Here is a 12,349-nt window from a genome sequence, read left to right on the forward strand (position 1 = left end):
GGCAGGAGGGCCCTCTGTGGCTTATTAGCACAACCAGATACATCATTCTGATACTTCTGGCAAAGAATAAGTTTATTTAAAACCACGTCTTGTGAAAACATAGTGGGAATAGAGAAAATAAAGATCGGGGGACAGTATATTAACACATTCTCTTCTGTTTAAGTGGGAAATATGTCTAATGAACATGTACTGTATGTCCCATTGTTTTATTATTTTTGTTAGTCCCAAGTGATATGTCCTGGATGAATATCAAATGTCCATGCTTTCAAGGGAGCAGCATAGTGAAGATACAAGAATCTATAAGACAGCATTTTCATTATCTCCCTTTAGACAGTGTGGGTATGGAAGCCCAGAGTTAGTCCCATGCATCTGACTTTATTGTAACATTAAGTTTAATCTTCCCGTCTTGTAAATTTCAATGCTAAACAAGGAATAAATAATAATATTGAGAACTCTCAACTCCCAGCAACATGAGATCAGCTTGTGATCGATTTATTTTGCTCACAAGCATAGCTGGATGAAGAAGCAACACGAGGGAACATAAATAATTATCTCTTCCAGGAGTATCTTTAAATTAATAGGGACTTGTTGTTCAGAACTACAAAAATGAATAATGGGTACTTCAGACGATGATTGCTTTTATCCTCTCTTGCAATGTACTTAAAAAAATGTATGTGAGTAATACAACCTCACTACCTGTGTGTAATGATATCAACAGTCCATTAGCTGATCAGCATGTTCTGTATTGAATCTTGAACAAAGAACTTTTCCCAGAAAGCTGATAATTTTCAGCTAAATTTAGTGGATTTTAGATGTGTGGCGTTAAAACAAAACATCTGCTGGTTTTGGATAAGAGTTGAATGGAAGCATGATGATATATGGAAATCTCTTGCTAAAGAAACTCGAAGTCTGAAGCTAAACTGGATCAGACATAACAATGCTGGTTGGTTTTTGATTATTAATATTTTATAGTCCTCAAGATCCCCACTCAGAATCAGGGCCCCATCATCAGACCCTCTAGGTCTCAAACCTAGGTCTATGGGGGAATCCTAGGCAGCAGCATCCGCCCATCTGCCACCCACAGATAGTAGCTAGGACTGTAGTCCAGGAAGTCCAACTAGAGCACAAGCCCTGCCCCTACACTCCGACTGGGAGAGATCCAAGGCTCCTGACTGGGCCGCAGGATGGTGTCTGTACAAGTGGGCTTCACTCTGCTGTGGACTGCTGGTCTAGTGTTTAGCTGTTCCTGCTCTCTGATCCCGATTCTTGATCCTGGCCCTCCAGTTTGTCTTTCAATTCTGCTCTCCTGGTGTTCCAAACTGGCCTGATTCCCGGTAATTGGGAATCTTGGCCTCTACCTGATACTAACCCCTAGGCTAGACTGCCCATACCCCAGCCCTGACATCTTCTGCATTAGGTACTGTACAGACATGACTCAGTCCCTGCCTCAAAGAGTTTATAATCTAATTAGTCAAGATAGACAAACGGTTTCTGTCCATGGACTGTAATGCTGCAAAAAATTTCTAATACAGTGCTTCAAAATAACATAAAAAACCTTATTTTCAATTTCCATTTGGCATGTTAGCACAGAGAAAGTTCCCTTTTAATTGCCTAATTGCAGATCCGGGCATTTTATTTGAGGAAGTGGGTCACATTTGACAATTGGACCATTAGTGCTATATCTACTATTTATAAAACACTCCCATGCAGGCCAAATTACACTATTACCTTAGTTAAGAATGAGCCTTAAAATAGTCTTATGTTGCTAAGACTAGTAATTTGCCTGTAAGATTATTCTTACTGCAAAAATGTTGTGTTTTATTGCTGAAAGCAAATAAGTTCATAACATATGTGGCTTTCTTCAGTATCCTGCTTATCACAAGCAATTCTGACTTATGTGGGGAGGGACAGTAGAATAATCATTCTAAATGATACCTATTAATTGCCTTCCTTAATGGAAACAATAGTGAATGGATGTTCTAGTGTCTTTATTGTCTGGAAGGTACTGAAGTCTCTCAGTATGGGATTTCATCAAGCTAGATCTGTAACTCTCATTAGAATATGTCTGTTAAGAGGCCAACTGTATGCTGCTTGCATATGGGTCCAGATTTTCAAAAGAGCTTACTATCCCGTGAAACTCTGGTTAGAAGTGTCACCGGGGAGATGCTGGGTGCGGAGCTCTTCGGAAAATCCAGTTCTTAATGCAGGCTGGGGTTGGCAGTGAAAGAAAAGGAAGCATAAGTGTGGTTGGTAAAATAGTCTTAAGCTGGAGTAATTTGAGACCATAGGCATAAGGAAGTCAGTACTTTAGGGTTGAAACTCCTCTAGTATTTCTAGAGTTCAAGGTTAAAGAGCTAGTGGCTACTTAAATATCTCACTACTAGCACCAGTACCACTTGCCATCTTTCATTTGACCTTGTAGAAGAGCATATTATTCCCATTTCACTGTCAAGCTCTGCCCTCTGGAGGAAATTGGTATCAACAGGCATTGCAGGAAGAAAGCTCTCTGACACCGTCACTTGTGAAATTGTCTAAAATGACAAAAAGGAGACTGGAAGGAACAGAGAAATGAGGCCCATGTGGTTGGTTGGTATGATCATCTGTTTTGATGGTTTTAAGAGATGCTAGTGTGTTCGGTGCTATATGACATGCCGAAAAAGTTGGAGCAAAACCAGGGAAGTCGTAACAGGATGCTGCAGGGCCCTTTGGCTCCTGCCCTGTTGGGCTGAGAAAGTCACTCAGAGACCCTGGGTTCAGTAACCACTGGTGCAGTTTATTTACAGGTAGCCCTTTACCATCTGCAGAAGAGGCAAGCTACCGTCCTACTTCCATTCCCTGTCTTTTCCCTTTCTTCTTGCTCCCCCTCTGGCTTCCTTCCCCTGAGGCTTTTATACAGCCCCAGCCTAATTAGGCAACAGCTGTCTCTGTTTCCCCAATTAGGGCCAGGTGGTCTAACCAGCTCCAATTCACCTCCCTTAATTGGAGCTGGAGCAACAGAGGGATGGCTCAGCAGTTCCTGCTCAGTGCCCTGTCACAGGAGTGTTTTGAAAAGAGAGTGGGGTTTTGAACTGGATCCTGGCATGAATGGGCATTGTTTGAGGATGGAAGCATGGGAAGGCTGGTAGTGGCAAGATGCAGTAGGGCTGGTTGGAAAATGCTGAATCTTTTTGCCATTTTTAGGTAATTTTTTTGGTCAACATTTTTGAAACTTTTGGCTGAGGGCTGACATACACCTCCTGGGTTCAGGTGAGCTGGAGCCAGAGGAAGCCATAAAGAAGCATGCTGAAGTAGTCAAGGTAAGAGACAAGGAAAACAAGGAAGAGGATTTCAGTACCAGAGATAGTCTGGGCAGTGGGATGCATAGTGGAATGTACTAATTGCTGCCTTATTAGACAGTTTGAACAGTTTCTTGTGGTTGGTGTAACAAGTAATTGTCGAATACTCTCAGTGATAGTGTTCTGCTTGATCATTATTTAACACTAATTGCTGTAGTATGTCAGATCCATGATTGGCAACAACTCCGTAGCACAGTAATCTGGAGCAAGGATAGTCAAAGTAATTTAAAACTATTGTTATAATGTTTTTCCACTGAAGTCCATACACCTCCTGAGGCAAGACCTACACATGGGTGAGTGGAAGTTTGTCAATGGGATGCACGTGCAGAATTTGATCTGCCTGCACCTTTCCCTGGATGGAACTGCTGCCCATGTGGGGAGTTAAGAGCCAAACCTGTTGTCTATTGTTGTTGCCTAAGGGGGATGTAGGGAAGGAATGGGTCCCTCTTCTGTCCCTGTCATGCTACCTGCCTGAAACAGAATTAGCTCCTTCACCATACCTGACACCACAGTGGCAGCTTTGGAAGGGTAGAGGGAGTTGGTGGCAGCTCTTGCACTACCACCAGCACGCTGTTTGTCTTCTGCAACAAACAGATCCATTAGGAGGATGCCCACAAATATTGGAACATCCAGTGCCCACAGTGCCCAGAGTAGATTGATGTAGCTTTCCCATTTTTTTGACCGCCTCTGTGAGGAAGAAATTAAAGTTCTACAAGTGCAGGAGGTGTCTAAATGTTTCAGAACTCCTTTTACACCAACATGGAAAGACAAGCTCAAAAGGGATGATGTGTAAACGTTGCGAATGCATCTCTCAACAAGTGTACTGATAGAGAACTAACCAACACGCTTGTTAGCTTCTATGGAGAGATGTCTGGCAGGATTGCTCTCTGCTTTCCAACTTTTAACTGGTCACAGCCTCTGCACATCTGGTGATAGAATACTGCATAATGGAATTCATTTATTAGTAAATTTGTGGCCAAATTCTTTGTGGGTGTAATTGAAAGATAGTTATCCCTTAATAATTTCAGTTGGCCTAAGGAACTCGGAGCACTTATTCTGATCATTCTGTTCTCTTGTCCTGCCATTTTTAGTCACAACCTTGCAATTTAATGCAAATACATATTTCTGAAAGAAAACGTATATTAGATTTATTATACATTTTGAGTTTGCTTTGTTTAATTTTGTGCATGTTTGGCTGTTTTTCAGCTTTCAGGCTCACAGTTGGAGGAACATAGGAACTAGAACAGCCTCTCTACTCACCTGAGCAGCCCCAGCTCAGATATGTGGCCCTATTAGTAGCAATGCAAATATATTCCTGAGGGAATCCTCCTGTGAGTAAAGGTTGTAGAATCAGACCCTGAATTACTCTACTCATCTACAGATACAGGTATATGGCTCTGGCAATGATTACAGCCTTCACAACCCAATGCTTTGTAAGATTATTCCAGAATTCAGCATCTGGGCGATCCTGCTCTTTCCTTCTACAGTTACCTGGCCTGAATTATGGCAATTGGTAAGTATCAGGGGGTAGCCGTGTTAGTCTGTATCCACAAAAACAACGAGGAGTCGGGTGGCACCTTAAAGACTAACGGATTTATTTGAGCATAAGCTTTCATGGGTAAAAAGCCCATCTAAAGAAGTAGGTTTTTTACCCATGAAAGCTTACGCCCAAATAAATCTGTTAGTCTTTAAGGTGCCAATTGGTAGGTAGCAGTTTAGGGGCATGAAACTTGGACTATATCAATGCTTGGCATAAACTCAGATGGCACTAATCTGAGGTATACAAGTAGTGGGCAACAAGTGGGCTAAATTAGGCCAGATTCAATATTTTGTTTTCTCAGCGTTCAAGGTATAGCCCCAAAGCCTATTGAAGACAATGGACATTCAAGGTACTAAAATTCTTAGATGAAAAATGACAAAATTCATAGTAAACCAAATGCAGTAAGTTCTACTTTTGCCCAACTGGACCAAAGGGATGATAGCACACACAGTCAAGTGCACTCCTATATGTCTTCTCAAACTCATTGGGGAGTTATGCTGATTAGTAAAGAATTCTCTTAAGTGTTCACAGAGGGAGTGAGTAATGAATCCATTCAGCAATAGATTAATGGCCACATACTATTAGATCATGCCTGGGAGACCAGTGATAACCGGCAAATCTATTGCAAGGGCAATAAGATTAATAAAGATTAGCCACACTTCGTTTCTCATGATGACTTAATATGTTTTTCTAGGCACTTCTGCACATTTGTTTTGTTCTTAGGAATATTCCATCATTATCGTATAAGAGAACTGATTTTGTCTTAGTTGATTTACAACAATGTTTGGAATTAGATTTGAGAAGACCCACAAGAGCCGAAGTAATAGTGATGTATTATTAGAAGTGGGTTGGAAAATTTCTAGTGATTAATTCCAACAGATGCTTTTGTTTGTTCTATTTTTCACTTATATTGAACTCTCTCAAGAGTGTGAAAGTCATGACTCGTGCTTTTATTACAGAATGGGTAACTTACAGTCATCAGGGTCTAGCTTTAGTTCCAGGAAAGTAAGTGTGTGGGTGGGCGTAAAAAAAAAGGTACATTCAAATAACATTTTTAAGGATGCAAAGTCAAGCTATCAGAAGTTATTAAAGTTGCTTGTGCAACCTTCATTTCTCACCCTTGCGCAGATGCATTATGATATAGGCCTTAACTACATGTTACATAGTATTTCTTCCGCAGGACTCCTATCTCCATCAGTGCTCACTTAATGAGCTGCAGGATGGATAGTGCTCACTTAATTCAATATTTTGTTTTCTCAGAGTTCAAGGTACAGCCCCATGACTTATGTACCACATATGATTCAAACCCTGCTCTGAAGATAGGATTATTAATTAATTTTCTCATGGGCTTTTCTACAGTGCTCATTGTTATAGTACCTGAGTAACTGATAGCAGTAGTAGGGTATAATCCTCTATGTGGACCAGCACTAAAGAGGGAAGAGAGACACACACTTTGCCAGTGGGTTTCATAGATACTTGCTGACAGCTGTGGAATGATGAGACTCAAGAATCTTGGGTTCCTCTCCAGGTTCTGGAGGGGAATGTGCTCTAGTTGGCACAGACTCTTCCCATTCCCCCTGCCCCCAACGAGAACCTTTCTGCCCCACCCCCTCTAACCTGTCTGGGTTCTGCTTCTTCCATAACCCTGGCTCCTTGTCCCAGTCCCATTCTCCTTGCCTCTACTCCTCAGGTGTCTTATCTCACTCCCAGTCTCCTTGCACAGCCAGTCCTAGTCTCCCCTACCAGGCTCCTCATCCAATCTGTCTTTGCCCGATCTCCCCCAGCACTGTTTCCTCATCCTAGTCTCCCTCCTTTGGCTCCTTATCCAATCTCTGTTATCTTCCTACTCACTCCAAAGCTCCTTACCCCAGTGTCACCTCTCCCTGGCTCCTTGTATCCATCTCTTTAGCTAGCCAGTCCCAGTCCTCCCCCTCGTCGGTGTGTGACTTTCACACTCTCTACTCCCTTCTCTCCCTGTTTTCCCCTTCCTACTGGTTACAAGTCCAAGTTTTCTCCCATTCTCACAGCTCCTTGTCTGAAATCCAATGTGTATCTCCCCTGCACCTCTCTCCTCCACAGCCAACAGGCTTCCAGTTCTCCTCACCAGCTCCCAGTCTCCTTGCTCAACCAGTTTCAGCTTCCTCACCCCACCAGCTCCCAGCCCCAATCTCCTTATCCCGCAAATCTGTTTCTCATCTCCCCCACTCCTGAGTCCCAGTCTACCAGCACCATCTATAATAACTTATACATTGTTTGTAGTTGTGAATTAATTTTTTGACACTGATTAACTTATCTTGGATGGGTATAGAAAGGTAACTTGGCTGCCTACTGGAAATGAATGTTAATCAACTAGCCAAGGTGAATATTCCATCTGTCAGGACTTCTGCATAGATGTCTACAATAGTACTTCCATGCACAGCCTTCTCCAAATGCCATTTAACCATGGAATTAAAGTTCCCACAAACTGAGCCTGTCTTTTTATAGTTTGATGGTATTTTTGTTCTCTGCCTAATCCAATGTTTTAGTGTACTGTACTATTTCCAAGATTGCTGGTGGGAATTACTTGCAAAGATATATTTATTCTTTTGCAGGCACACGCCAACATGATCCTATTATGATATTTTGCACATTGTATTAAGAGTGCCTGGAGGTCATACAATACTAGGCACTCTTTTTAACAAGCCAAGAGACCACAAAGGATGTTTAAATCAATTTAATGAGGCAAAGGATACAAAGATGAATGCTAGAGCAAACCAGATGGATGGGGTTTAAGTTTTATAACATATTCACATTGCGTAGGAATTTAATATTTGAACAAGCTTCAGCTCTAATACAATAGTTCAGACTGACAGTGCATAAAACATCATTTTGCTGTAACTATCGAACAGGTTTTTTGTCACTCGTGACTGCTGTATTTTTGAGTTTTGGAGGCACTGAACTAGATTTATTCCTTTGTATAGTGTATAATGCTGCACCCACACAGAGGTAGGCAGAAAAATGGTTCACTGAAGGGCTCTTTAGGGTAGAGAGAGAATGAGACATAAGAGGAATTTGTGTGTGTGCATGTGCGTCCGTCCATCTCTCTTCTCCCCCCATGAGGAAGCACAATGAGGAATATTTTGCCCAGGCCTGGAATCAAGGAGAAACTGGAAACTTCCTGTGTTGCTCACAAAGGACAATAATTAGGAGAGACTTTGTCAATTAAACACTGTTCTCTGGGAGGAGCCAGAGGGGATGTGAAGGGGGAGCATACAGAGGAACAGGAGCAATAGGGCCTGGGGGTCGGTGTTGCTGTAAGACTGATAAAAAGCATTTAAGTGCCAAGTACATTGTGACAGAAGTACTCAAAAGTACAATACAAGTATGCTGTGGAAATAGTGCGTATGTATTTAAAAGTACAAGAATAAAAACGCAAGTACTTTCAACTCCCATATTCCCTTCAATTGTCTGCTCAATACATGGACAATTACCTAAATAATAACTGCATATTTTTTCTATGCTTATATTGGGCTTGTTCGCTCAATGCAGGACACAGAGGTATGTGTCTGCCTGTTCTGTACCCCTGCACCCCTTGGCTAGGGTGAGAAGCAAGTTTACCCACTGCTGCTGTCTAGTGACCAATCAGGAGTGAAGGGGCAGAGCCACTACCCTACCTGGCTGGTGCAACAGCAGGGCCAACAGAAAAAAGCCCTCTCAGCCAGCCATCAGGGCCTGAAGCTCCCAAGCTGGGACAGTGGAATCTGGGGCCAACTAGAATTTGGGACAGTTGGGAGGGGCAAGATTTTTTTTTAAAAGTACTTGCAGATAAAAATTACTTTTGCTTTAAGTACCTTTAAAATGTATTTAAATATTCTGTGCCCAATATTTGCATTTAAAGCACTTTAGTACAAGTACACGTAGAGTATGTCAAAATACTAATTATGTATTTAAGTACAAATAAGAACAGCCATACTGGTTCATATCAACGGTCTGTCTAGCCCTGTCTCCTGTCTTACAGCAGTGGCCAGTATGAGATGCATCAGAGGGAATGAACAGAACAGGGCAATTTTCAAGTGATCCATCCCCTGTCCTTCAGTCCCAGCTTCTGGCAGAGGTTTAGGGACACCCAGAGGATGGGGTTGTGTCCCTGACTATCTTGGCTAATAGTCATTGATGGACTTATCCTCCATGAACTTCTCTAATTCTTTTTGAACCCTGTTATACTTTTGGCTTTCTCGATATCCTGTGGAAATGAGTTCCACAGGTTGACTGTGCATTGTGTGAAGAAGTACTTCCTTATGTATGTTTTAAACCTGCTTTCTATTAATTTCAATGGGTGACTCCTGCTCCTTGTGTTCTGTGAAGGGATGAATGACACTTCCCTATTCACTTACTTAAGTACTTGGGCACACCATGTGGGGTTGAAATGGAGTCATGTTCCTTGACTTGGAATGAAGGACCCTGGGGGAGACTGCAATAGAGGATTCATTGGGTAGGTGCAGGAGATTGGTGTGGTTACAGGGGACTCAGCGCATGATGGGAGATGAAGGACACTGTGGGGCATGCAGAAACTCAAGGCATCATGGAAGGAAAGTCTATTTCGGTGGGCCTGACAAGATATGTCAAAGCAAAGCTGCTGTCCTGTGGACCATAAATGAAACATGAAATATTATGTAATAATCTTCTACTGATTTGTTATTTTGACCTTTTCATATATTTGGGGCAAAGTTAAGTTTGGGGTGTGATATAAATCAGGTGGATTATATGGCAGTGGGGAAATGGGTGGATCCTATAACTGTTCATTTTTAAAGTTTTGGTTTATTAAAGCTATAATTTTTGTAAAGAGTGTTTTTTGGATGGGAGGGATATTAACTGGACTTTGTTCAAATACATTCATCCTTACTTTTTTTTTTTAAATGAAACTTCTGTTTATGAATATAACACTTTATAAAGGAAGGGATTGTTTTCAGCCTAGGAAACTGAGAGGCTTGGCTGAGGTAACACACTGAATCTTTGGAAAAGCCTGCAGTGGAACCCATTTTTCTGCCTCCCATTACCATGCTTTATCTACTGGGCCACAAAGCTGACTTTGTACCTCTGTGGCTGCAGGGTAGGAACTGTGGGTTTTAGACTCTTAGTTGGGTTTAGCAAGGAAGGATAGAAGTCAATCCAGAGTTCATGATATATAAAAGAAGGGGATCTTCACATTTAAAGCCCTGTAAAAAGTGAATTAACTCTTTTTCCAAAAGTTCAGGTAACATCAGTTTGGGCAATGACTACTCCCTATCAGTAGGGTTACCATCCGTCCGGCTTTCCCCGGACATGTCCGGATATTTCAGCTTTAAATGGCCGTCCGGGGGGGGATTTCTAATAAAGTAGAAATGTCCGGGATTTACCCCTTTCCCTCATGCAGAGTGCGGTGCGGCTGATTGGATGGCTGGGCCTGATTGAAAGCCGCTCGCAGCCACTGGGGCCTCTAGCAGCCAGAGTCCCTCCCCCTCACTCCCTCCTCCCCCACAGAGCAGTGGGGCAGGCAGTGTTTGGCTCCACGTGGAGCCCGCAGCTCTCCCTCAGCCTGGTGGGGGGGGGGCAGGCAAGGGACAGGGAACGGGGGGTAGATTGGTCGGGGGTTCTGGGGGGGCTGTCAGGAGAAGGGGGTGTAGGGAGCGGTTGGGGCACGCAAGGGACAGGGAACGAGGGGTAGATTGGTCAGGGGTTCTGGGGGGGCTGTCAGGAGAAGGGGTGTAGAGAGCTGTTGGGGCAGGCAAGGGACAGGGAACAGGGGGGTTAGATTGGTCAGGGGTTCGGGGGGGCTGCAGAGAGCGGTTGGGGCAGGCAAGGGACAGGGAACAGGGGGGTTAGATTGGTCGGGGGTTCGGGGGGGCTGCAGAAAGTGGTTGGGGCAGGCAAGGGACAGGAATGGGGGGGTAGATTGGTTGGGGGTTCTGGGGGGGTCTGTCAGGAAAAGGGGGTGTAGAGAGTGGTTGGGGCAGTCAGGGGACAGGGAGCAGGGAGGCTTAGATAGGGGGTGGGGTCCTGGGGGCAGTTAGGGTGGGGGGTCTCAGGAGGGGGCAGTCAGGGGACAGGTAGGGAGTAAGGGGGTTCTGAGGGGGGTGGGGCTGGGGCAGGGCTAGGGCAGCACCCCGTGTCCTCTTTTTTGATTGTTGAAATATGGTAACCCTACCTATCAGGGCCCATTTATTTATTGAAGCAAAGTCAGGCTCTGTCCTGAACTTCATTGCCTAGGCCTCAGAGACCACCTTTACACACCATTGGCTCCACCTGCTTTGGCTTCATTAAAACAGCATCACCTCCCATCCATGCTGTCCTTTAAATCTTTTGGTTTAATGGCTAGAAGTAACCTGTCATCTTAGATACACAACCTTCAGGTAAGTGTCTAGCAAACCAGCCACCCAGGACAAGACAAAATGACAGAACAAGAAAGTTTGTTTGATCAGGCAAACTAGTCGTTGGCTATTTTCTCACTGCACTCTATGCTACATTTCTGACACCATGTGGACTATGTGGGAAGCTGTAAGTTGTCAGCACTCAAAGGACCACTCAAACAATTCTAAGGTGGCATCTGCCAGCAAATATTGCTGGCTTTTCCTGGGTCCTGAGGAAACCCAGAATACTCAAGAAATGTGTACTCCACAGCTGTGGGACAGATCCCCATGTACAAGAGTGGCTGGAATTTGGCTGTAGCTGTAGAGAATTCCCTTTGCAGAGAGGAACTCTCTGCTAGCATATAAAGCTTACTCCTGCAGCAGCCATTGCCTGGCATAGGGGGCAGGCTGAAGGAGAGGACATACCAAGGGTGGTGGAGGGTTCGGGCCAAGCTGTGCTGTATTAGTGATCCTCAATTTAGGCTGTTCTAACTCATGCCAGAGATGATACAGACTGACCCGCATAATGGAGGAACTGTTACTGGCTTCCTGATGCCTTCTTCTTTCTCCTGCATCAGCAGAGGTTGGCTGTAGGAGAGAATCCAGGCAGACATCACTTCTTTCCCATGGGGCTTCGGATTAGTTTTCAATTAAGGTTTTAATATAATTAGGATATCCTTGTGAGTCAACTATTTAGCTGCTGTCCCCTGAGAGTCTCATCTTCTGTAGCAAATTGGTCCATCATGCTCTTAATTCCCCCCCCCCCTTCTTTTCCTGTCTCCCTCTTTCTTTGCTAGTGAAAGAGATGCTACCCCCTCAGAGTATGGTTCAGAATATTTGGCGCTGGGACAAAAAGGGTTTTTCAAATCCTGTTTTTCACAGTTCTAAGCATGATCCTGAATGCTATTTTCTCCTGAGCCATTTTACTGTGTACATTGCACTAAATATCTCTGTACTGATTTGACTGAAACAGGATAATAAATCTGATCATTATAAAGTTAAAAGAAGATCTCACTGAAAAGTAATCACACTCTATTCTGCACCTTATGAAATATTAGTGATCAGACAGCACTCTTTCAGTCTGACTTGAAAGATGGCAGTTGAGCAGT

The sequence above is a fragment of the Chrysemys picta genome, chromosome 1 (assembly GCF_011386835.1).
Source record: "Chrysemys picta bellii isolate R12L10 chromosome 1, ASM1138683v2, whole genome shotgun sequence".
Taxonomy (NCBI): Eukaryota; Metazoa; Chordata; order Testudines; family Emydidae; genus Chrysemys; species Chrysemys picta.